General features: G+C 37.7%; 1 protein-coding gene across 5 annotated transcripts in view; it reads left to right on the top strand.

Moving 5' to 3' along the window:
- SLCO4A1 (solute carrier organic anion transporter family member 4A1) overlaps nucleotides 1–27,552 on the top strand; it is a 921,682-nt gene that overhangs the window by 512,015 nt on the left and 382,115 nt on the right. For all 5 annotated transcript variants that reach the window (XM_044090405.1, XM_044090404.1, XR_006367160.1 and 2 more), the window contains one exon: nucleotides 19,960–20,012. The gene's annotated coding sequence lies outside the window, so the exon portion shown is untranslated. The remainder of the gene's footprint in view (nucleotides 1–19,959; nucleotides 20,013–27,552) is intronic.

The raw sequence follows: 27,552 nt of genomic DNA, 5'->3' as shown, positions 1-27,552 counted from the left end.
AGGATTGCACATCAAGAGTTCCCAAATGTGCATCAAGTGGGACCTGCAAATCGTCCATCAACATCAGGAATTCCGTGGTATCTTTGATACGTGCCCTAACAAGCTTTAATAGCGGCTTCAGTCTAAATTCTAAATATTCTGATAAGGGCTTGGTTAATGAACCTGTACCAGCCACTATAGGCCTGCCTGGCGGTTGCATCAAAGTTTTCTGTATTTTTGGGACTAGATAAAAATACTGATGTTGAGGTGTTGCTACAAGCAGCTGGTTATGTAATTTAACATCAATAGTCCCTCTTTTTAAGGCTCTGCTTAAAAATCTGTCTATAGTATATTTGAAATCAAGTGTGGGGTCTATAGGTAACCTTATATACGAAATGGGATCATTTAGCTGCCGTAAAGCTTCCTGTATATATTGTTCCCTGTCCCAAATAACTGTAGCGCCCCCTTTATCCGCTCCAACAATAATGATGTCATAATTATGAATCAATGAATACAATGCTTTACGTTCAGCCTCAGATAAATTGTGCGAAAAATGTGTGAAAATCTGCGATGTATTCACTTGTAAATCTTGCATAACAAGATTTTCAAAAGTTTTAACAGCACCACAATATGGAGGCTGAAAATCAGATTTCTTAAAATAAAACTCATCATGCATTGTGTGACTCTCAGTCTGCCTTTGATGTGCAAAATAATATCTTAAGTTCAGACTCCTAGAGAAATTCTTCACATCATTAACAATATCAAAATGAGAGACATAAAAGGAAGGCACATACCCCAAACCTTTGTTTAATAATTGTATTTCACTTGTATCAAAGTTATGCTTAGACAGATTTATAACTAGGTCATTGACATCATTAACCACATTATTAGTGTCCACAATAGAATCCAATGGGGCTATGCATTCTCCATTTGTAAGTTGGTCACAAATATTTGTTCTATTTCTTCCATTGCGATGTTTACGACCCCCTCGCCTAAAGGGGTATTGGTCCTTTTAGGAACCGGTGAACTGTGCTGCTCTAAATCTCCCAAGTCCGTATCTGTATCAGTGTTGGAGTGACTAGACAAATAATCTGATTTATCATTATTCATAGATCTTTTTAGGATGGATCTACCCCTCTTTCTTTTTAAAGTCCCTTTGGGTTCAAAACGTACACCCTTCTTCTGTTGTTTTTGCTGTTTCCAAGTAAACACCACATTATTTTTATAGTCATTAACATCTCTGGTGTATTTTTTCATCTTACGTGCCTGCAAATCTCTATCAAAAACATCCATATCACTTTTAAACTGAGAATATAACTCTTTATACTGTGTTGTTTCAGCAAACACTGAGGTACGTTTTTGATAAACCTGCAGTTGTTCGCTTAATTCTACTAACTGCTGGTCATAATATTCTACCAACGTCTGCATAAACATTTTCGATGCTGTAGACTGAATAGCCCTCCATTTTTGCATAAAAACCTTGTTATCAGTCCCTACCCCCGGCTCAACATGTATACGTAAGCCACGAGGTGTTATATTGGCCTGCAAGTAGGCTTTTAACAGTTTATTATGCCATACTAAAGATCGTACCTTTCTTGTTTGCTGTACCATCAGTTTAAAGCAATCCACAATGTCTGTTTCAGTATTCAAAACCTGTAACCCAGCCCCCAACTTAATAGTCGAGGAATTAGATAATGTTTGTCCAAAAATAGAATAATCATCCTTGTCGGCTATAATGTTGTCTGTAAAACTCTTCAAATCCACATATTCCGCCATGTTGAGTCGAGTCGTGTATAAAGCCTTCGCTTCAGCCCTGTATCGTCTCGTTGATATACGTAGTTGAAAGTTTTTAAGATAAACACCTCTCGTTTATCCTTAACTCGAACCAGCAGTCTTGAAACCAAAACCACACCAAAAAACGACTGCGCGGTGCATAATCAGGTGCACGGAATACAATATAATCCACCCAAAAAGTTTCCAGCACTCAAAGGAGACGTAGGCAGCACACAGTTCAAAAGGCTTTATTGTGAACACAATCTTCCCCAGACCGGTTTCGCTCCAAAGAGCGTCATCAGTGAGTGCAGAGATACGTAGATACGTGCTTTTATAACACAATCATAACACTCCCATTTAAAGTACCAAGCTCATGCTAAAGTAACCAAAATCACATACATATAGTAAAACATTATTTAAAGACAAAATGTCATATAAATATGAAGCCAAACTAGGATGTCATATTACATAAAATAAATACACACACACACACACACACACACACACACACACACACACACACACACACACACACACACACACACACACGGACACACACGGACACACACATAGATACATATATTTGTATATGCTTCTGTGTTAAATGATTGAATGACTAAAGCATCGAATATCAGTTCATCAAGATGAAAGCATTGAACATTTTAATCATCAAAAGTCATCTTTGTCAATTCTCAACATATTGAATCAGAATAGTTGGCCAACAGCTCCAATGTTACCATCATACATGTTACCTTTGTTATGTATAACATGATGGTAATAAATATTTATATTTGTTCTAACTTATGCACAGTTGTTGGCCAACCATTGTGATTCAATATGTTGAGATTCAACAAAGTTGGTTTTCGATGATTAAAAGGTTCAATGCTTTATTATCAATGAACCGATGTTCTGTGTTTTAGTTGTTCGATCTTTCAATATGAAACTGTTTATATATGTATATGTAAGCTCTGGAGCATTGCCTGTCCTAACTTCTCTTTTGTTGCCATCTGTCTTATGCTGCCCTACTAGTCTTACATACCCCTTTATTGTACTTTCGTCTTCCTCGGGGGAGTGGCAGCTGAGAAACCTTTTTAGCTGGCATTTTACTCCCTGCTTAATATTACTCTGATCTAGTACAGATGAGCTTTGATTTTAATGTATGCAAGGAACATGGTACAGTCATTTCTTGGAGTGACCAGCAGTTTTCCATTAAGCACCTCACAGTTTAATAAATTCTAAAGAGTGTCAGAGCATGGTTTAAAGTGTTTGTTTACTACCCAGCTTACTGTATATATGTTTACTACCCAGCTATACACCTGACTAGTATGCAATATGAGCATCAAATGTTTTCGCATACAGCACATTGCTATCTGACTGTAATTTGAATAAGATTTCCTTTAGATATTCTTTTTCTTTACAGTTTATACAATTTTCCACAATCACAGGATCATTCTTTGTGGGCATCTTTTTTTATAAAACAGTCTTTAAATGTTTCTGCTATATACTGGGGGATGTCCTTTCAATAAGTCATGGATGGAGAATATTGTGAATTAATTGTGCTGTTTTCTATCTTTTAATTGCTTTAGCTCAGATTAGAACTTACTACAATTTCCAAAAATAATTCTCTGTTGCCTTTTAAAATAGATTGACTTTAGAGCTTTGGTGTCAGTTTTGCACTCATTTGGCTTTACAGTGTAAAAGGAGATGTCCATTACTGTGCCCACTAGTGTCAGGTAAAAGATGTAAATTTTGTCCATATTGTCAATTCCTTACTTGACCTATATTTTTGTTCTCTTGTTCTTTTTCTCATATTGAAATGCTTGTTTTGCAGCTCACTTAGAACAATTGTGAGAATTATACTTGCTTTGTTTATATCAGTAAGTATATAAAGGATTATAATCAACTGATTACATCAGTTGACAACTAACTCAACTGAATTAGTTGTCTAACCTTTCTACTCAGATGTAAATCTAATTGTTTATGCTTATTGTGGTACTGTAAATATATTGTAATGTCCATTGTGGAACTGTAAATGTATTGTAATTCTGCTTCTTCAACGTGAAGCTTTTCTCCCCGGGCCTCCGCTGAAAAAGGACATGTGCCCATTTAGACGTTCCTGGTAAACAAATGTAAACTAAAATAAAAATAAATAAAAATTTGATGTGTGTTTATTTATACTATTTCACAACCGAAAAATTCCAACATGAAATGAGCATGGGGACTTCTTTGTGTATTTGTCTCGTTATGTAGTAACAAAATGAAAATGTTTGTGAGGGGTGTGATGCCCCGCCACTGACAACAATAATCAAGGAGCCTCAATCCTTACCACTAGCACCAGTGGTGGATGTACATTGGGAGGATGACAAGTTACACACACAGTATTTCCAGATGCAGCTCTCTGCATCAAGTGCAGTTTCCCTTAAGATCACATGGAGACCACAATCAGTCCGCAGCTGGTTTCTCCACCTTTCTCCAGATCTCCAGTAAGACTCCCCACTGGCACAGCTATAGAGTTGAGATCTCAGCTGAATGGCCAAGCTAAGACCTCCAGCATTCTGTCCAACCAGTGCTTCATGTCCCTGCCCAAGTAGATGACACACACACACACACACACACACACACACACACACACACACACACACACACACACACACACACACACACACACACACACACACACACACACACACACACACACACACACACACACTTCTGAAGATTTGTTTTACATACACGCACACCTTGGAAAGGCTGGCACAGGTTCACTACCTATCTCCCCTTCTGCCCAGACTATAAGGTAGTTATCATTGCCACCAGCCACATCCTTATCATCTACTTTAAGGCCCTTAGCAAAGACTGTCCAATCTTACTGTGTAATGTTACTATGAATACAAATAGTAGTTTGACCAAGAGCAAGGCTATTAGGAGTGGCCTACAGTGTCACCAAATAAATATGCAAGTACTTTCAGAACTTAAATATGTCTAACAAATATTAACCACAATGAAAGGTTAAAATAAATTTAATAATAAATAATAAAATAACAAATAGTAAATAATCACAGTTACACAAGAGTTCAAAATCACAGGAAATATTTAAAACAACTTTGCAGGAGAGTCTCAAATAAATAAAGAAAACATCAAAGCTATACTTCACTGTATTCCTGACTGCATCTAAGAAAAATTACTGCACCCTAGTTAACTTACTAACAGAGCAAGCAAGACAAATGTGGTGAGTGGGTCTTCTTGTCAGGTCAAGACAAATACAAAATGCTTTCTCTCTCTCTCAGAGACTTCTCAAATTAATAACCCAAATATTACTGCTGGGATACCTGCAGAATGACATTATTTCTTGTCATCTGACTTCAGTTCCCAAGCTCAGAAACAATCATTGCTGCAGCTGGTAGCATTTAACATCTAACTGTGAAAATACATAGACCTCATATCTTTTGGCAAATGGTGGAAATCGTAAAATAATTTACATTCCTTCATATTTAAAGACAATGCAAGAAACTTCTCTAGTACAGACATTATATCTCCTGTTGACTGAAATTGAAAGATAACATCCTTTAATTACATGGTCCTAAAGTAATTTAAATTTTCAGCCATTCTTCTGAAGTTAACGTCTTGTGTTTCAGTTTCCATTGTTAATATATATACATCTAAACAGTCACAATAGTGCAGGTGCACTTCTGTTCTATTCCAATAGGGCATGCTGTGGCTACATTTTTACAAAATATCTCTTCAGCACACGTCTGTACAAACCATCTTATATGACATACAGTTCTAATACATTTGTAACACAAGCATATGAATCATGGAGATATTCACAAATGACATATAATTATTTAGAAAATTCCAGATAGCTGGGCTGGCAGTACCTCTTTTTGTGGCAAGGGATATTGTAATATCTGAAGTTAAGACATGTATCAGTTCTATTTGCTTGAATTCTAATAAGTGTAATATTGTCTGTATGATGGGATGAAGCTTTTATTGTTAGGCTGCCTGGAAGGTATGATTTTATAATTAAGAAACTGCTGTATGGAATTATATCCTCAAGTAGAATGAAATGTTACCTGTGGCTATATGAAGATACACATGAGAAGAGTGCAAGAACCATAGTGATACAGTTCTGAGTGTTTGTTAGGAGTTCTTTGTGGCAAGAGTGAGCTATGACTGGCCCTGACAGAGTTATATATACCAGTAATATGTTGTGATTTTATACATAAATAATATTCTTTAATGGGTTTAAATACTCTGGTCAGGTGTTTCTGTGGTAAACTTTAGTTGGTTTTACTGATTTGGGCCAGGTGTCTCTGTAGTGGATTTTCAATATTTGGCTCAGGTTATAAATACTTGTATCTGTTGTTTGTGTGGTAGGTTTTACTTGACTCTGGTAAGATTTAATTATTTAGATAAGGGTTTTAGTTACCCAAGTGAGGTGATTATGTAGTAGATTTTGATTATTTGTATCAGATGCTTCGGTTACAGGTTTTAAAAACTTGTGTGAGATATTTCTGTGGTATGCTTTAGATAGTAAATTATTGGCTCAAGGGTTTCTGTGGTAAGATTTAAGTAATTGGTTTAGGTGCCTCTGTGGCTGGTTTTATTGTTTCTACAGGTGTTTTTAATTGCTTGGGTTAGATGTTTCTGTGTTTCATTGTCTTTTTCAAGCATAATTAATCAGTTGACTTTAATTACCTGTGTCAGATATCTCTGTTGTAGGTTTGGTTATTTTAATTACTTTGGTAAGATGTTCCTATAGATGGGTTTAATTGCCAGAGTCAGATTTTCAATGTATATATGGTTTTATTACTTGTAGCAGGCATTTCTTTGATAGGTTGAATTACCTTGGTAAGGTGAGTTTATTTAGTATCTTATAAATACTTCCCTTGTGTGTTTTATTACTTGCTCTATGCATTTTTGTGGTCGCTTGTATGTATTTTGTCAGGTAGGTTTTAATTACCTGTGTCAGATATTTCTGTTGTGGTTTATTTTCTTGGGTTATGTATTTCTGTGCTGTGTTTTAATTACTTGGGTCAGTTGCTTACATGATAGGGTTTAATTATTGGACCAGGTATTCCTGTGACATATTTTAATTAATACAGTCAAGTTTTTGTGCATGTGTGTGTGTGTGTGTGTGTGTGTGTGTGTGTGTGTGTGTGTGTGTGTGTGTGTGTGTGTGTGTGTGTGTGTGTGTGTTAGCACGTATGTGTCAGTGATTTCTGTGCTGTGTTTTAATAACTAGGGTCAAGTGTTTGTGTGATAGGGTTTAATTTTTGGGTCAGATTTTTCTATAATGGGTTTAATGAATTAGGCTTGGTGCTTCTGTATTGGTTTAATTACTTGGATTAAATGTTTCTAAACTGGATTGTAACTACATGGGTCATGTGTTTTTATGGTTTTCTTACCTGACTCAGGTGTATTTGTTATAGGTTCAATTTCGAGGATCAAATATGTTTTCTATGGTCAGTTCTAATCACCGGTGGTGGGTATAAATACTTGTTTTATGTGTTTATATGGGAGGTTTTATCACATGCATGAGGTGGGATTTAGTTATATATGCCAGATGTTTCTGGAGTGAGTTGAATTACTTGAACCATGTATTTCACTTGTATGTATCTATGGGGGAGTCTGTATATATGTCAGAAATGACATCTCCTTATGTCATATTACCAACAACCTTAACTTGGAGTTCCCGGAGAGCCAAATGATTGTTAACAAATCTGATTATTACTTCATTGCCAGCTAGAAATCTCAATCAACATCCTTCAAAGATCACAGAGATCACCATAGCACCATGGAAGGGTTAGATATCAAACTGAATACCTTCCTGGTAAGGGATTTCAATTACCCAAACATTTAGTGGCGCACACACCTCTAAAGAGTGATATTCTCTGTATCTTGTAGACTTTGTTAATGCCAATGCACTGGAGGAAATTGTAAACCTCTACTCTAGAGACCCTAATATCCTTGGCCTAGTTATTACCAATGCTGCAACTGCCAGTACCCCACCCTGCATCTCCCCATCACTGGATAAATCTGATCCAAGTCACTACATAGTAATATTACCACACTACCAAATGAGCCCGTCTTTAAGGAGTCATTAGACAGACTCACTTCAGCTTGTAGAAGATCTAAGCAAAATTTGCAACAATCACCTGCAAATGGACCCATATATGGATATTGCTAGAGTATGCTATATAACAACATCAGACATTTATATATTTTGGAATCAAGCTTCTCACTTGGATCAAGGTTGAAAAGGGTTCATTTAGATTAGCCATATATTCAATTAGCAAAAACAAATAATTACAATCAATAAATAAAAAGCTGTGTTCTCCCCAAGTCAGTCTACATACTGCAAAAAAGTGTGGTTATACACTGCCAGGTATGTTGTGTTATTTTTTCATGTCAAATGCATGGTTCCTGTGACTCTGCTGTCATCTTCAGAACCAGTATCATGGGCCTCATGAATGGAGAGCCAAGAAACACGGTACTTATGACTGTTGTATGGCGTCACTAAGGCTTGTTGCAATAAGTAGAAACTGGTGGGAGTGGAGGACCTGTGCTGATGTGTGAAACTGCTGTGCACTTTATGGAGGCAGAAGGAAGAATCTAAACCTTGAAATGGATGTAGAAGATGGGGAAGAGACTCCATCCTCTTGTCATCATTTGTTATATCTTTGCTTCATCAGCAAATACCCATAACAAATAAATATTAATTGGGTCCAAATAGAGAGATGATAAAATCAGCAAGAAAAGGAGAGTAGTATTTCTGGAACAGAATTCATCCTCAGTTCTTGCTGAGTACCTTCATAGGGTGGACCCTGTTCTTACCAAATCACACCAAAGTGACAGATATATATATATATATATATATATATATATATATATATATATATATAGAGAGAGAGAGAGAGAGAGATTTTATTTTATACAGCATATATCATGGACAGAAGTAGATTAAAAATAAAAAGACAGATAGTCGCACAAGTCCCACAATAAAAAAGTACCAAATACTGGCAGGTACATTGGTGCCAGGACTGGAAAAAATTACAATGTAGAATCCTGAAGACATGGAAACATTCCTACGAGCTCAGGGGGTGGATGGCCCCCCTGTTCTAGAAGGAAGTAGTGGTTTTCAAAAAAAACACAAAAATTGAAAGGCCAAAACAGAGACAAAGAAATGATAGAGTAGACTATTGAGGATAAGAAAGAAATCATGCATTGTTACTATTATGCAAGAAACCCAGAATTTCCAGACAGAGGATATTGAAAAAGGTTAAGAGAGAAATTAGAGGAAATAAAAATAATTACACAAGAAAAACTATCAAAAGCTTCAAATGCAAATTTGTCTTCATTAATTTAACAGATTCATGGAAAACATTACATGGACTAAGAAACCTTGAGCATTTGGAAAAATAAGTGACTGAGGAAGTGCAAAAATCTAAAGAACAAAACCTAGAGATTTTTGAAAGGTATAAAAAAGAAGCATGGCCTTAGGAAAGAAAGAGAGATCTGATATGATGCAATATTTATGCAAAGAAGAAAGCCAAGCTAATCTATACAAAAAAGCAGCCCAAAGGCATTCAAAGAGAAATACAGGCAAAGTACCCAGATATGGACAATTTCACAATATAAAGTGCAAGATCACAAAGGGGGAATGTAGAACAGAAGATTAGTAAACGAGAAGTTAAAAAAATAGAAGCTGAAGTTATGGAATACCTGAGAAGTGAATAATGTATTTACTGTAGACAGTCTAACACAGGCTATATCACAACATGACGGAACAAAGAGTGAAACAGGAGGAGCAGGAGACATCTGAAGAAGAAATATAGACATGGGAAAGAAAAAGATTTAATATGGTGCAATACTTATGCAAAGGAAAAAGCAAAATTAATCAATACAAAAAAGAGTAGCACCAAAGATATATATGTGTGTGTGTGTGTGTGTGTGTAGAACATGCTGTAGGGATAGGTTCCTGACCCAGAGACTCCCCATACTCTGGAATAGGCTGCCCATACATGTCAGGCAGAGCGCCTCAATGGCCGTCTTCAAGAGGAACCTTGATGACTGGATGGGAGATAGGAAATTCACTCCGGGGATCACATGAGCAGCCCTGCTAGGCAGGGGTCCAGGAAAGTAAATATTTGTGGGAAGCAATAGCCAAGGAATCATTATGGCTAGGCTTGTATAGGCCCTAGGGCCAATAGCCTAGTACCTACCTATGAACCTAAGATAAAGAGAAATACAAGTAAAGACATCTGGATATAGAAAATTTTACAGCACAAAAAATAAGAAAACAAAAGAAGAAAAGTAGAAAAGAGGATCAGTAATGGAGAAGCTAAAGAAATGAAATCGGAGGTTATGGAGTACCTGCAACAGTGAAGAAAATCTAGCTCTGATAACACCACTGCAGGACTGAATAATAGATCCCCAACGTAAGGATACACCTTTGGAGCAGGAAGCATCTAATCAGGTGCCATATGAAGATACTTTGGAGCCTTCAGTAAGAAAGAGGACAAAAGTTCTGTTGGAGTTGCACAGCGAGGGAAGGAACAGGAAACTGTGGCAACTGTGACATAATCAATGTTGTGAAGTGATAGGCCAGTGAGTTCCCATATGAAAGAACAACATATGGCACAGGATGAAACTGAAGACAATATGGCTCAGGAAGATGCTTTGGAACTTTCTGTAAAATGCCCAGAGGAGTTGGAGAATAAAGAATGTGCCCTCAGTTTAGAAGAAAATGATCTAAGGAAAGAGTTGCTTGATTTAATAGAGATGGATAGACATATTAAGTTCAATGAAAGAAATAGACTAGAGAAAGTCAATAAGACCCAAAATGTTAGAAGTTTGATAAAAGAAATGAACACAGTAATCAGGACTGTTCATAGAAGTTCATGCAATATAAGAGAAGTAAATAGGATATATTATTGTGCAACTAAATTAATAACAGATAAAATCTTGACACAGAAACACAGGGCAGTAAGGGAAAGGAAGGGGATAAATCAACTGTCATCATGGAAGTATCAAACAGAGAAAACTATAAAGCAATTAAGACAAGAAGTGTCACTGGTAGAAGAGTACAGAAGAGGGAACAGATCAACAAAAATGGAAAGATAGATGTGATAAAAGCAATGCACGGTATCAGAACAGATCAAGTTCGATTGTATACTATTGTGAATAATAAACTAAAGATATCAGCACAGGCAGAAAACCTTAGAAGATTTGCAGGTAAATATAAAGGAAAAATACAAAATAAGCAATTTATTGATGCTCCAAAAAAGTTTTACAGATAATTGGGAAACAAGGCAAAATGAATTGAGACACCACCAAAAAAGAAGAAATAGATACATTTTGAAAAAATCCCTATAAAGATCCTGCAGAGAATAACAAAGGTGCTGAATAAATAGACGAAGTAAAAGAAATAATAAAAAGTTGAAATGAACAGGATGTGAAACAGGATGAAGTAACAGCCAGTGAAAATGAAACAAAATTAAGGAAAGCTCCTAATTGAAAAACTGCAGGCCTAGATGCAGTACCTAACATCTGTCTAAAAGTATTAACATCTTTACATAAAGATTTAGTCATGAGTAAGATCTATTTGTATGCACACCCCAAACAGATGTAAATCTGGTTAACAACAGGAAAAGCAATACTCCTCTTTAAGAGTGAACCTGCAATTTATCCTAAAAACTATAAACCAATAACTTGCCTTCCGATGATGTATAAACTATGCACTGGAATTGATGACAATAGGGTTTATAGTCATTTAGAAGAAAACTCAATCATGGCAGTAAAACAAAAGGGTAACAAAAGAAAGGGTCTATATCAGGAAATCGAATGATGATAACAGTGAACGCTCTTTGATCGACCCCTAAATGTCGAACAACCGAAATAGCAGAACAGAGCTTTTTTTTCCCAGGGGGAAAATAATCGCTGTTCTGCAAAAAAAATATAAAAATAAAAACACAACATAAAGTTGGGCGCTTTGCCCCCACACCCCCCGATGTGGGGGGTTTCACCCTCCACACCCCCTACTTAAATATACCAACTCTGAAATTGCACCACAGTGGAGGAAATGGCAAACTCCTGAAAACGGCCCAGCAATTTTTTTTTTTCCCTGGGAAAAAAATTGCTGTTCCGAGTCTTCGCTATTTATGTTGTTCAATGTTTAGAGGTCGATCAAAGAGAGTTTGTTCTATTAATCTTTTGATAAGCTGATATAGACCCCAAAAGAAAGTCATATGGAACAAAGGATCATTTGTTGTTAAATAAAGTTATAATGGGGGAAGAATCTAGGTATGACATGGTTAGACTACAAAAAAGCATTTGACAGTATCCCGCATTCATGGATAAAAAGAATGCTTAAAAATGTATAAGATACACCCTGCACTGATTGATTACATTACAGCAGCCATGAAACAGAGGCAAACCACTTTGTAGTTAAGCTATGATAAAGGCAAATTATTATCCCAGGGATAAAAATTAAAAGTGGGGTATTCCAGGGTGACTCTTCATCATCACTCCTCTTTTGTCCTGCTCTTAATCCATTAAGCTGTCTACTTAACAGATTAGATCACGGCTACAGTTTGGTTCCCAAAAACAGCAAAGTGTAAAGACTTCTCGTCTTCTTTTTGTAGATGATTTAAAACTGCATAGTTCATCAGGTGAGGAACTGAAAGCACAACTGCAACTGGTCAAAACTTTCACAGATAATATAAGAACATTATTCAGTCTTGATAATTTTGCAAAAGCAACCTGGAAAGCTGCAGAAGCAAGAAAGCATCATCTGGGACAGGAATGTGATATAAAAAACGTGAGCAGGAGGGAGTATGTAAATATATGGGAACTGATGAAGGATCAACAACAAAACATGAACAAATGTGAATAAAACTTAATAAGGAATATTTTAGAAGACTATAATTAATACTGAAAGCAGCTCTGACATATAGGTACAACATCCAATCTACAAACCAATTTGCTCTTCTTGTCGAAACTTACACATTTGGGGGGACTGAATGGTCCCAAATGGTGTTGGATCAGTTGGAGAGGAAAGCAAGAAGGACACTTCATGCTTATCAAATGATTTATAAAAAATCAATGCATACCAGGATTATATATTCCCCATCTTCAGGGAGGTATGGGCCTCCTCGAAATTGATAACATGCATAGATCTGCCTGCCTATCTGCTGACCTCACAAGACCTAAACATAGTGGAAGTTTTAAAACACGAGGCGAACAAGTCTGAGATGATTTCCCTGCTTAGATTAGCAGAGGCATATTGGTGTCCAAGGAGAATGGAAATCAGACCAGAAGCAGAAAAAAATTCAGGCAGCAGCTGAATGTGCCGAAAACAAAGGGAAGAACGTAAAGGTGAAAGGTCAGCTGAGAATTCAAGAAATGTTGAAAATGCACAAATATCGCTGCAAGTACAGAAAACTCTTGGAACAAACTCATGCTGATCAGGACTGAATGCAGGAATGGTTAAGGACAGGTGAATGTAAACCAAAAGATGAAAGGTTAATATTGGTGGCGCAGGATAGTGGACATCATACACAGTTTACAAAGTCCATTAAAATGTGGGAGAAACTGACAAATGCAAGTTTTGTAAAACAGAATTGGAAACAGTTGCACTTCTTGTTGCTTGGTGTGATACAGTAATGGCAGAAGGACTGTATACTGAAAGGCATAATAATGTGACAAGACTGTTGCATTGGGGATTGTGCAAAAATTGTAATATCAAAGCAGATGAAAAACATTGGAAACGTGAGCCAATGATGAAGTTTATATCATATGGGATCAGCCATCACCAGCCATTCAAAACATAGATGTGAAAAAAACAGATATAGTAGTCCAGGAAAAGAAGAGAAAAGTAGCATTGATCATTGAAATCACACCAGTGACAACAGTGTCTTATGTACAGAGAGACACAAAGTCATAAAATACCAGGATTTGCAGGCAGAAATGAGGGCAAAGTACAAGAAGGATACCCAGACAGTTCCACTTGTAGTAGGAGCAACGGGTCTTATAAAAAATAATTTACATTTGTACTTAGATATGTTATCGATACATGTAATTTCATATGAATTGCAGAAGGAGTCAGTTCTGGGCACATTGTGGGAACTGCAAAGAGCACTTCTGGTGAACATCAAAAATTGAAACTATACTAATTTCATGAACATTAATCATACTTTGACTTAGGAATGGGGTCCACTCTATCATGGTATTAGAAACCCAAAAGACTTGTAGAAATTAAAGACAGAAGATACAGGAAATCTGCTGGCTGACAAATTGAGCTCCACCACACTTGTACCACAATGCTCTGTCCTTTGTCTCCTCCTTGTTCCAACACTCACTACACATCCACACAACAGGCCTCAACACTCTCTACACAGCCACGCAACAGGCCTCAACACTCTCTACACATCCACATAACAGCCCTCAACACTCTCTACACAGCCACACAACAGGCCTCAACACTCTCTACACATCCACACAGCAGACCTCAACACTATCTACACATTCACACAACAGGCCTCAACACTCTCTACACATCCACACAACAGGCCTCAACACTCTCTTCACATCCACACAACAGGCCTCAACACTCTCTACACATCCACACAACAGGCCTTAACACTCTCTACACATCCACACAGCAGGCCTCAACACTCTCTACACATCCACACAACAGGCCTCAACACTCTCTACACATCCACACAGGCCTCAACACTCTCTACACATCCACACAACAGGCCTCAACACTCTCTACACAAACACACAACAGGCCTCCCTAATGTATTATGCAGCTGATTCCACATTCATTTGCATATCTGATAACATGGAACACCTTCAAAAAAATTACTCAGGAAACTTTAACAGCCAGTGAAATATGGCTGTGTAACACAACTCATGCTCAACCCCCCCCCCCAAAAAAAAAACTATGACTTCTTTCCCCAAATCGCTCTCTCATGAAAAAACAAAATTTTAAAACCCTCTGAAAAATAAAACCACTGAAATCACTTGTTATAAGAAATTATTAAGGATGATAATGGAGAATAATTTTAAATTCAACCTGCATATACAAAATTGTATACGAAAAACTCATCAAAGACTAAGGATGCTTTAAATATCAAAAAGCGTTCTCACTGACACAACTAAAAGTACACCTGCCACTACTTGTCTCCTGTCCACACTTCTTTATAGCGCTCTCATCCTGACTAACCTTCAGGCATCACAAAAATCAAAACTTGAACAATGATGTAACAAAGCCGTTAAATTTGCAGCAAATATCTCTTTCTGAACCCATCACTGTATGGCACTAAAAAGCCTAAATTGGTTAGAACTACCCTGTTAGCTAACATATACACAGCTTTTTACCACCTTTAAAATCATCCAGCACTAAATAACGTTGTACACAACTATGGTCCCAGTCGGTCATTATGATCAAATGACCAAAAACTCCTGTCTTTCCACAAACTTATAAAATCTGCTGGATATTGTCTGTATTCGTACCATGTGGCTAAGGCCTGGAACTCCTTACCTGTATCCATCAGGTCAAGATGTTCCCTCCCATCCTTCAAAACCATTCTGAAAAACTTCCTAGCCAAAAGCTGTTTTGTTCTTGCTCAACACCACAGTAAATTATATCCCTCAATGTGAATAAATACCTGTTTGTACCTTACACTTCCTTACTCTCCCTTCTTCACTCACTTCCTTACTTCTATCAGTTTCTCTCCCTGATTTTCTCTCTAAATATGCCATAACCTTGCTTTTCTCTCACTTAATATTGCAATTTCTGTTTGTATTATATGATTTTTCATTTCATTTCACTGTAAAATGGCTAAATTTTCTCAAATATTAAATCGTCATACATCTTTCATCTATCCTTACAAATGTTTTCATTTTATGTTTAATTTAGTATAATTATTTAAACTGTATTTGTTTTTTGTATTATTTTTAAAGATTGTAAAATCATTGTTTTGTAATACTTTGAAGTTTTTCTCCCTGGTCCTCTGCTGAAAAAGGGCTCCCACCCAGTCAGACTTTCCCAGTAATAAAGTGTCAATAAATAAATGAATAAATCTACCCCCCCCAAGCGTCCCCCTAGAAAATACCATCAAACAACCCCCCCCAGTATCTCTTGTAAGCAGGCCCTTGTGCTTTGTCTAAGGCCAAACACGGTGCATCGATGTTCCCCAATAATATCCCAGGATGCCTCCTAAATAGCCTGAAACATGACCTATCAGTATCACTGGCCTCATTATTTAACCATAACCTCCAGACAAACCCTGTGCCACATGAATGGAGAAGTGCAAAAGCCATCCCTCTGCACAAGGGTGACCATCAACAGGTTCCTGAAAACTATAGACCCATAAGTCTGAGTAGTTCTGTATGCAAAGCCATGCAAAGAATTATCATAGAAATGATTAAAAAGGACATAGAAAACTTTCAGTCACCGGATACAACCCAACTTGGTTCCGTTAAGGATGGGTCATGCCTACTCATCCTGGTGGACTTCCTTGAGAAGGTCACCATGGCAATGGATGAGGCCAAATGGTGCATCCTGCCTACCTTGACCTGGCTAAGGTGTTTGATACAATACCCCACTCAGGCATTATAAACAAACTCATGGTTATTATGTTACCCAACAGATAGCTAGTTGGCTATCAGATAGAATCCAGGAAATTAGGATAGTGGAAAGTATCACCTCAAAGATGCCAGTCACAAGTGGAGTCCCATAGGGGACTTTGCTTGGGTCTACTCCTTTTTGGCAGCACTTCTTGGAACTCAAAGCCAATGTCAATGTTCTCTGACTGACTAAGTTTGCAGGTGATTCTAAAGTGGAAGCAGTCATAGAATGCCCCCAGACACTAACACACTACAGGAAGGATTAACACAGACAAATGACTGGTGCCAAAGCCACAGCTAAAAACTCAATGCGAAGAAAATGTATAATAGCACCCTTTGGGAAGTCTTTCAGCCTAGAAAATTATCTCATCAATAACACACCCCTAAATGTAGAACCAGCAGTCAGGGATTTGGATATGTATGTAGATAGACACATGCTGGTCAAAAGTCAGGTTACTAAGGTAGTAAGGAAATAATACTATGTTGCTCATCTTATAGCTGAGAGTATGGCATTTAGATCCAAGGAAGTCATCATTTCACTGTTCAAAATACCTCCTTTGGCTCATGATTGAGTACAACATCTCCTTCGATACATAACTGACCAGGTACATGCAACAACTAGAACATCCACAGAGTTTGTCACAAAAAGAATACAGGGCATAAGCAGCATGTCCTATGCAGATCACCTCTAAACCCTATCTCTATACACTGTTTCCTACAGACTGCCATACAAGGCATCCCCGGATCTCACTCTGATGGCCCTTTTTGCACATCTGTAAAATGAATAGCATCAGAATTACTCAATCTACAGATTTAAACTTGGCTTGTGGCATAAACAGATCATATTGGAGGGATGGATATGTCTCTCAGAGAAATTCCCCTTCTCTGGAACAGGCTTCTCATTTGTGTGAAGCAGAGGTCTTCCATAATCCTATTCAAGAGAAGTCTGGGCCAGTGGATGAGAAATCGGAAATATGCCCTGAGGTCTAGCTTTTGTCTCTGATGGACAGAGGAAGCTTCTATATCTTGCCACAGCTTACACATACCCCTTAAAGTAACCTGTAAGGTACATAAAGTTGTGGAATACAATTGGGAGGCTTAGCTAGACATATAATGGTCACAGTGGTTGTTAGCCTAATATATAGCAATGAGTCCAAACCTACGTTCATCTCTATACCTCATGAGTATGTTGCACTGTACTGGATGGAAGTGGTGATAGTAAAGGCCTTCTTTCAGTCTTTATTAGCACTAATATTGAAGCTGAGTGTAGGTGGTGTCTTTCATGAGGAATGAAGTGAGACGAGGCATGATACTTTATACCCTCTAGTATTTTACATACCTCAATATTTTGAAGCATGCCTTTTCTGCATTCCTTCTTTTTTCTGACTCAGTGGTGCACACCACTCCCTGGTTTCAGTTTCACAGCTGGTTATATAATTGACATTTATAGTAGTTCTGTTGGATTGGGTTTGATTAGGAGTTTACAGTAGTATATGATGTCTTGGGGATCATTTAGTCTTATCAGTGGCATTAGCTTATTATGCAAAAGAGGTTTGTCATTAGAATGTGGTGCTGTCACAAGTGACTTCAGTTTGTATCAGGCTGGGTAAGACTGACTTCTCTGGGCAGAATTTGCATTTTATTTGAATGTGTGGGAAAAAAATAACAATAGTCAGTGATTAGAGCAAAAATTAAGTTCAAGGCACAGAAGGCAGTTTTTTTTTAAAAATATTTGTTGTTCCTACACACAATGCAGCACTTAGTGAGTTCAGTGCTACTGTGTTCTTAGGTTACTTGGTTGCCTTATTTACATGAGATTTTTTAATAAAAAGCTTCACGTTTTTTTTTATTATTAAACCATGTCCCAAATAAATTAAGTATATCCCTCAGTAACATCAATTAAGGAATAAGGTGAGGTGAGTCCATAAACTTTAATGGATGTATTACATGGGTCTGGGGTGTCACACCAACTCTTACAACTTTTGCCTGTTCAGCGCCACTCTTTTGTCTTCCTCATCAGTCATGCCTGCCTATCTCAGGTCTTCTCTCATGCAATCCATCCACCTCTTGGTTAGGCATCCTCATCCCCTCTTGTCTTCCTTCTGTCTCTCCTACATCTGCTTTACAAATTATTTTCTGCATTCTTATATATGGGGTTGAACCTCCATAATTTGTCTTCCTTGACCTTCTCTGCAAATTGGCACCACTTTGGCTTTTGCAATTCTGTCCTCATTTCTTCATCTGTCCTACAGCGTGTATTATCAGACACTTCTTCTCCAGCACCTCAAGCTTTGTCAGTTGCTCTGTCTTTATCACCTAGGGTTCTGGGTCTTAAGAGACATACTGGTCTCACCACGGTTCAGCATTCTTCTGCCACACATTAACTCTAACACTCTGCACCAGTGGGCTGGACTACATTTAATTCTAGCTTTGACCTCCTCATTCAGACTCCCCTTCTCAGCCACACCTCCCATCTACCTGAGGCTCAGGACTAAGCTTCTTCTGCTTTCCCGCATTTGCTGCGATGACCACTGACTTAGCTGTACCAGTTGTCATCGTATGTATTTTACATTTCATTCCCCTACCATTTGCTGAGGTTCCTTTTCAGTCTGTTTGTTATGCCACGTCTTCTGCATACAGCAGATTTTTGTCCTCCTCACCACAATCTTTATGCTGATGTAGTCCATCACTAGTATGGACAGCAGTGGAATCTCAGCTGAATCCTGACCATAAAGGTCACCACCTTTTAATTACTTACCAGCCACCAGAGTAACTGGTCCATAAGCTGCCTGCTCTTGTGGGCCATTTTAAGCCTAGCCAAATGTCCCATGTGAGAATCAAACCTTGCAACTTGTGTCTGTAAGGTAAATACCTTAACCATTATGCCAATCTCCCCAGCAGTTGAAACTCTGCTTGTACTTTTTTTCTTTTTTTGGATCATATGGCAGTCGTCACATTTTACTGAGTTATTGGGCCATTATCATGTTTAAAAATCACAAAAAACTCTAAAAGTATTTGCCAGGTTTGTGGTGCACCTGGATTTGGAGGGGCACGGTAGACTTTTTTTAATGGTAGACTTAAATCTGTGGATGTTTTACACAGTGCTGGCTTCAACAATCAGAAGGTACCAGTGAACACCCTGCAGACGTTATGTAAGTGAAGGCAGAGGTACTGGGTTACATTAACTCCAACAATGTTCACTGTTTTGTAATAGGAGATGCAACTATGAATGAGGCATATGGATAATGTGGATATATTAGTTTTATATAACCAGGTTTTTGTGCACTGTAATATGTTACACACTATTCTGTCACTTTTTGTTTTGTTGGGTAGAAATGTTTTCTTAATGTTTGTCCTGCTGTTTTGCATTCTGTCAGGTTTCCTTAATGTTCTGTCTTCCTGTATGCTTATTTAAATACGTCTACAAATCATATAACTAATCAGAAAAGTATTCACTGCTTTACTGCTTGGGCGACATTCCTGAATCTTCTGCTGTTACTCTTGTTAATTGCTGACTTAGTAAAAGCTGCCAGTGACTAAAAGGTTTCTCTATCTTCTTTTAACATACAGATTAGAACTGTCTGACAAAAACTGGATAAAGATTTCCTAAAAAAAATAACAAGGTAAGAGAATCTTTCTTTCTTAAATCCCAGAAAGCAAAGCAACAACAACAAAACTATTTCCTACCTCTTTTTATAAGGTACTACCTAATTCTTAAAAAGGTCAAAAAATGTAACAGCAAGGAATCACTGCGTTGTAATGGAAAACATTCACAATATCAGTTAGTGATATGACAAAAATGCTGGCATGTGTTTGTATATTCTTTTCTTTTTTATGACCTTATCTTATTCTTTAAACATATCTGTATTTTCCATTTGACTATGTGCCGTATTTGTGTTAGCTGCTACAATGATGAAAAGGTCTAGTCGTACCTGCAGTTGTAACTGTATTTAATACAAGGTTATGCAGATGCTGTGCGGTGGATTAAAGTATGGAACTAGAAATCTTATTTACGGCACAAAGATAAGTATCTGTGGTGTCAGGTTTTCTGTACACAGGCTTTTTATTTTAAATACACACATTTACATTTGCTGGTTAGTGCACGTATCTTTTAATGAGAATATACCATGTCAGCATAAATGCAGCTGATTTCCACTGTTTGTTTGACTTAACCGCAAATTCATTTTTACTGTGTAGAATACCTAAGGAGTCTAGTTGTTATGTCATGCCTTAGTCTGTGATCTGTTTCCTTCTTTTTGTAGCAGCCATAGAATGAATGTATTAAATGGTCCTAGTGCATTCTGTCAGCTGACGGTCCCTTCACAATCCTGGCAGAGTAAAGATTTGACTGCTTTAGTGCATTTGTTTTCTCCTTTCACTTATTTAATAACTACAATTAAACTCCTATAAAATGAAATGATTTTAGCACCATTACCAGTCCCGGAGACTATACGATGGTTGCATATTCTAAGTGGGCTGCTTCTCCAGTTCTGTGTATCATTACAAGAGAAATTCTTTATTTCCTGCATTTTGTTATCAAGGTCTATGTCCTTTGCACAGTAATCTAGCAAACCTAGTTTACTGTCTGGTGTATTTTATCAATTTCTCAACCACCATTTCATTCTCCACTGTGTCAGAGGACCTATCTATAGGACTTTTCACTTTTTATGTGTAAATTGTGACTTTCTCACATGTACCCATTAACTTAGCCCATCAGTAACATCCTGTGTTCCTTTTTTTCTATAATGTTGTTGTAGACTGCCACTGTATGTTAAATGTCATCCACATGGTTACAAGTTACCACTGGCAAAAGTGTCGCTCTCCTGCTTTGGACACAGTAGAAGAGTCTTTGTGAGATTTGTTCAAGCAGCTTTATTATATACAAACACATCCGATAGAAGTTTACTGACTTTAACTTAAGTAACTTACATACAAACTAACTGCTGTAATCATATATGCTCACTGTCTGGCTGCACTCTCAAAATAGCACTGGGAATAGCTCATGCCCAGTATTTATATATGCACGTTCAGTCCTTGATATGCTTGTTAAAGATAAAGCACATGCACTCTGATCTACATCGTCCCTCTTTGAGAAATAGATTTTGCAACGTTATGAATCTATTTGGCATGCCGATATCACAGGTAGTTCTTTGTCATGCAATTATGCAATACTAGGTATATATGTATCTGTATTTGTGTGTGTGTGTGTGTGTGTGTGTGTGTGTGTGTGTGTGTGTGTGTGTATGCGAGGCAGTGAAAAATGTCTGTGTGGTGTTTTTTATTTTGTGTATTAGTGCGATCTCGGAGTTAGAATATATAAGTAGGGGGGTGTGGGGGGGTGCAGGGGGGCTTGCCCCCCCTGCATACATGTAGTGTAGGGCTTGTAGTTTATGTGATGTGGGTTGTATGTTGTGTGGTGTATGTGTTTTATATGTTCGGGGTTTTTCGTTTTCATGCTTATGGGTTTCGGGATTTTTGTTGGTTCGACTTTACAGTCTCGAGTTACTGAATTTCGTGCATTCAGTAATTCGAGATTGTGAAGCGGAACCATATATATACATATATATATATATATATATATATATATATATATATATATGTGTGTGTGTGTGTATGTATATATATATATATATATATATATATATATATATATATATATATATATATATGTATATATATATATATATATATATGTATATATATAAATATATATATATATATATATAGGTAAGTCCATGTTGCTGCATATTTTACACTGGGCCTGGATATTCCACCATATTGTGTGAGATAAAACTTGGAATTTGGTTTAGCAACTGCAGCTGTCTCTACAGAATGTTCCACCTTGGAAGTATTTGGAACATCTTCAGGAATGGAATTAGAGGTTGAAACACACTCTGAAATGGAAACAACGTTTGGTTCGCTTTGAGATCTAGTCTGTATCACAGGAACAATGCTGCAATGGTGATTCTGGTACAAGAAGAAGATGTCTGCAATTTCTCCTGTACTCCACACTCAGATTCTACAAGGTAGGATCTCGGCTCGTCACATATACCTGTAACTTGACCAATCCGGTCGAAACTTTTTGCTGTTTGTATCCTCACTGTCTCTCCTTCCCTCAACAGACAAAGAAATCTGCTCAATTTATCATAACTAGACTTCTGGACAGAAAGCTTCTTGAATAATTGAGCCTTGATGGTTTTGTTATTCTTAGCTTTAGGCCTCAATAAACTGGAACTAATAGGTAGTGTCGTTCTGGCTAGTCTGGATAGATGTCTTTGAGCAGGTGAGCCAAGAATATCATCACGGGGTATGTTTCTAAGGTTAAGTTAATTCAAAAAAGACATCAGTATTGTCACGCTTTGACCTTTCATGTAATTGCTTTGTACTCTGCACTGCACGTTCAGCTAGTCCATATGACTGTGGATATTCACGACTGCTAGTAAAATGTACAAAGTCTCATTCTCTTGCAGATTTCTGAAATAACTGACTAGTAAATTGAGTACCATTGTCAGAAACAACTTAGTGTGGACTACCATGGACTGAGAAATGATGTTTCAACTTAGTAATAACAGTAGTGGATGTTAGGTTAGATAGTAAGTCAATCTCAAACCATTTCAAATAAGAATCTACCAGTACTAAATTAGCGTTGATTGTTCCACTCAAAGATATCATTGGCTACTGTTGACCAAGGCAGTTCAGGAACTTGATTTAGCTGAACTGGTTCTCTTTGCAAATGCGGTTTAGTACTATTACATACTGAACAAGAAGAAAGTACTTTATCAATTTCTTTCAGTAAGGAAGGCCAGAATACTAGTTTTCTCACTCTTCTCTTAGTGGATGTGGAACCTGAGTGTCCACGATGCAAAATCTGGATCTATTCTTGTTGTAAGGAAGCAGGAACAACAATTTAAGACCTTTGAAAATAATGCCATCTTCCATCAACATTACATCTCTGTAAGGAAAATAGGTTTGCACTTCAGGTGGTACACTAGATTGCTTTGACGGCCAACCAACATTAATGAAGTGATTGAGTTTTTGCAAAATTGTATCAGTGTTTGTATGATCTCTCAGCTCATTAAGACTAGTGGTAGAAAAATTACTCACTGTCATCACGATAAAGTCAAAATTCTATGCGTCAGGCTGTTCTGTCCTGTTTCTGGGTGATCTAGATAAGGTATCAGCCAGACAGAGTAATTTACCTTTCGTATAGACCATTTTGAAGTTGTACTTTTGTAATTTGAGCATCATTCTTTGTAATCTTGCTGGAGCTGAATGCATAGGCTTCTTTAGAATTGTAACTAAAGTTTGGTGGTCAGTTTCAATCTGAATACCACAACCATAAATATAATCATGAAAATTGGAACATGCAGATAGTATTGCCAAAAGTTCTTTCTCAGTTTGAGCATATTGCATCTCAGTTTGGGTAAGGGTTCTAGATGCATAGGCTACTGGTCTGCCATCTTGAAGAATAACTGTGCCAAGACCAAATTTTGAAGCACTGCAGGAAAGAGTGACTGGTTTGTTCATATCATAGAATCTTAATGTAGATGGGGTGGCAATCTTCTGCTTAAGGTCTTCAAATGCCTTCTGGTGCTGTTCTAACCATGACCATGTAGCATTTGTACATGTTAGCTCTCTTAAAGGTGCTGTCACCTCACTGAAGTCTGGTATAAACTTGCCTAAATAGTTAACCACACCTATGAAATGCTGCAGAGCTTGAACATTGTCTGGTGCTGACATCTCAAGAATAGCTGCTTGCTTGGTTGGTTCTGGTCTCAAGCCAGTGCTGGTAAATAAATGACCTACATATGTAACTTCTGAAAGTCTAAACTTGCACTTCAGAGAGTTGAGCTTCACGTTTACTTCATGTTCTCTGTCTAGAACTCTCTTTAGGCTTTTGTCATGCTCAGCTTCACCATCGCCTCCAACCAATAAATCATCTATTACTATGGCACAAGGATAACCTGAAAAAAATTGTTCCATTGTACACTGAAAGACTTCACTTGCAGAATTTATTCCAAATGGCATCCTTAGAAATCTGTATCTGCCAAACAGGGTATGAAAAGTGGTTAGTAATGAGGATTTGCAATCAAGCATCGCTTGCCAAAATGAACTTTTTGCGTCCAAGACAGAAAAAACAGTGGCCTTCGGTATTAGGGCTGCAACCTCTTTGACTGTACACATTGGATGATATGGTCTCTTCAATGCTTTGTTCAAATTTCTTGGGTCAATACATATTCTGATTCATCTGAGCCTTTTTTGAGAGCTGCTACCATAGACAACACCCATTCGGTAGGTTCAGTAACTGGACAAATCACACCTTGCTGCACAATTTTATCCAGCTGAGCTTTGACTTTATCCTGCATAGCTATCAGAACTCTTCATGCTGGTCTGACTACTGGAATGACCTCTGGGTCTAACTTCATGGAATACAAAACTGGAAGTTTACCCCAACTTGTCATCGAAAACATCAGCATACTCTGAGAAAATGGCTTCGGAAAAATTGGAATTAGGATATGCACTTATGTGATGAACTTCTTTGGTAGAAGAACACAGATTCATTCTCAAACTGCCTTTGGGATCCTGTAAAGAATGTAGTGGTCTCCTTACTACATAGAAGAACAAGTTGTAACAGTTCTTAGCAAAATAACATGAAAGTATCACTGAGCCTTCAGTTTGAATTTCTTCACCTCCGTACGCAACAAGTTTTGCATTACTGGCCACATTGAGCTGTTCATTAGTTCTCACTTTAACAAATGTGTCTGCTCATATAACATTACAGTTTGAACCAGTGTCTACTTTAAGTTCTGCGGATTTACCATTGATCCGGACTGTACAAAACACCTCGCTCTTTGCCAATATATTCACTGCATCAGCTCTCTCACCAATTACTGATACACCATCTACATAGAAAGTTGACTGCTGTGGCTCTGCTTGATCAACTTGCTATTTTGTGTGACCTTTCTTTACAATTGCATGAGCATACCTCCCAACCATACTGAATTACTTGGTTTTTACCAGGTTTTGGGGTCCAAATGAAGGGATGCCACGATTCCCGAGTAGCACCCCTTCATTTTTAATTTTTTTTATTTTGTTTTTTAAGTTTTTTGAATATCGCGCTGTTGGAGCTGACATCATCACATGCATGATGATGTCAGTCCCGTTAGGGCTACCAGCCAGTCGGAATTGAGCTCAAGGAGTTGACATCATCATTTCCAGCTGGACTGGCTGCAAATCTGAGTGGGAATTCAAGTGCAAGTGGCTGTAAATGTGAGCAGGAAATCAAGTGCAAATGCAAGCACTCATTTTGGATTAACAGCAGCAGCACTCATTTTGTTTGGGGGAATCAAGTGGATTAACGGATTAACAGCAGCACTCATTTTGAGGAATAAAGTGAAGTGGATTAATGGCACCACACAATTTGGACTCAGGTAAGGTAAGGAGTGGTGTTCTCAAGAGCCTAAAGTCCCTAGCCACCATAATTTCTGAGCTTTGTCCAGATTTCTTATGCTAAGAGCTGAGAGCTATGGTGAGAAGTGAGAACAGAATTTCTATTTCCCAATTATTGGCTTTGTTGTTTGTCCACGTTTTTTGTGCTAAGAGTTGAGAGCTATGGTGAGAAGTGAGAACTGAATTCACTAAATGATAGCCATTAAGTTTCAGTCTTCCTATTTTTTAGGAAACTGCTGATTTGACATAGTGGTATGTTGCTCTGACTGCAGTGGCTAGGGTCCTAGGTTCAAGACTTGCCAGTGAAATGCATGGTGGTAGCACAACTTTTTATTCTAGTAACTTTCCAAAATTATCCAAGCAATGTTTTAAATGTGTCCCTGGTTTCTGACCTTTTGCCTCCCCTCCAAAAAAAAAACTGAAGTTGAAAATAAGTGTGAGATGCTATGCAAGATGCCTATGGCTTACACTACTGTCATTCTATTTATAGTGTGGGTGTGGAAGTAGACTTTTATGATGGAAATGTTCTGAATTGGGCAGTTTTGTCATTATTAGTTCATGCATTTTGTTTCATTGCCTACAATACAGCCTACTGGAAAATGTACAAACAATACATTTAAAATGCGCTCTGTCTAACAAGTGTGCTGTATTATAGAAGGAATATAACTTAATAAAGTCAGGAATGTGCATCAAAGAAAATAACACATGTATGTTTCTTGTTTTGTGTGCAAGGGGCCAGTGATTTGAAAACAGCTCAAAGGTAATCTTTATCCACCACTGGCCAGATGCATTTTCTTTGGATGTGATGTGGGTTTCAATGCTATTTCAATGAATGTGAGATTCAAGGGCAGAGAAGTTTTAATGCCAAGTCTCTTTTCATTGTGAGGCAGTATTGCTTTGTTTAGCAGATGTCTGTTAGTGTGTGTGTATTGTTGTGCTGCAAAATGTAAAAATAAAATCCAAATAATCATTGTAGAAGTAAAGCAGTATGTACACATTAGTGTTTATGGTAAATGGGGCAACATCACCAGGTAATGGGACATTGAAATGGCTGCAGGGGGACTCTGGTGCCATATTTTGGTTGTCTGTTCTTCAGTTTGAGTTTGAAAGTTGGTATCCCACAATTCCACTGGAGTGGGTGGGATTGCATAATTATGTATGCAAATTAGATGTTAATCAGAGTGCAGATTTGTAGCTATTTTTCATGGGCCTTGTCCAGATTTTTGATGTTTTCTGGTTGAGAGGTATGTGCGTGAGGTTTACTTCATTTGCAAAACTTTTGAAAATGGTTACATTTTTTACACTTGTGACATTGCTGACCAAATGCTAAGCATTTCTCTCTTTTAGACTGATGATTGGCACCACAGTTGTGACAGTTAATGAAGCTGGACTTGGGTTTTGCTGATTCACACTTGTACTGCACTGAGCATGCTCCTTTAACTGAACTAGTCTTAGAACTTGCTGGAAAACTAAGTGGTTTCCATGGTGAGCTAACAAGGGTTGTGGCTGCCATGTGCTTAGTAGGCCTATTTCTGTTTGTCACGTGTTGCATGCTATCTACATTTGCTCTGGAGCATACTGAAACCATGCTCTTGTCACTTGCAAGCATACTTGTGTGGTTTTCTGTCACTTCATGGATTTGGCAAATCTCATTGGCTTTACTCAAAGTTAAATCACTATCAAAAGCAAAATCTTTCTCACAGTAGCACTATT

Source organism: Protopterus annectens, chromosome 12.part0 (assembly GCF_019279795.1).
Source record: "Protopterus annectens isolate FY-2018-M chromosome 12.part0, PAN1.0, whole genome shotgun sequence".
NCBI classification, from domain to species: Eukaryota; Metazoa; Chordata; order Ceratodontiformes; family Protopteridae; genus Protopterus; species Protopterus annectens.
The sequence above is the reverse complement of the archived record's forward strand: the minus strand, read 5'-3'. Positions and strand labels throughout refer to the sequence as shown.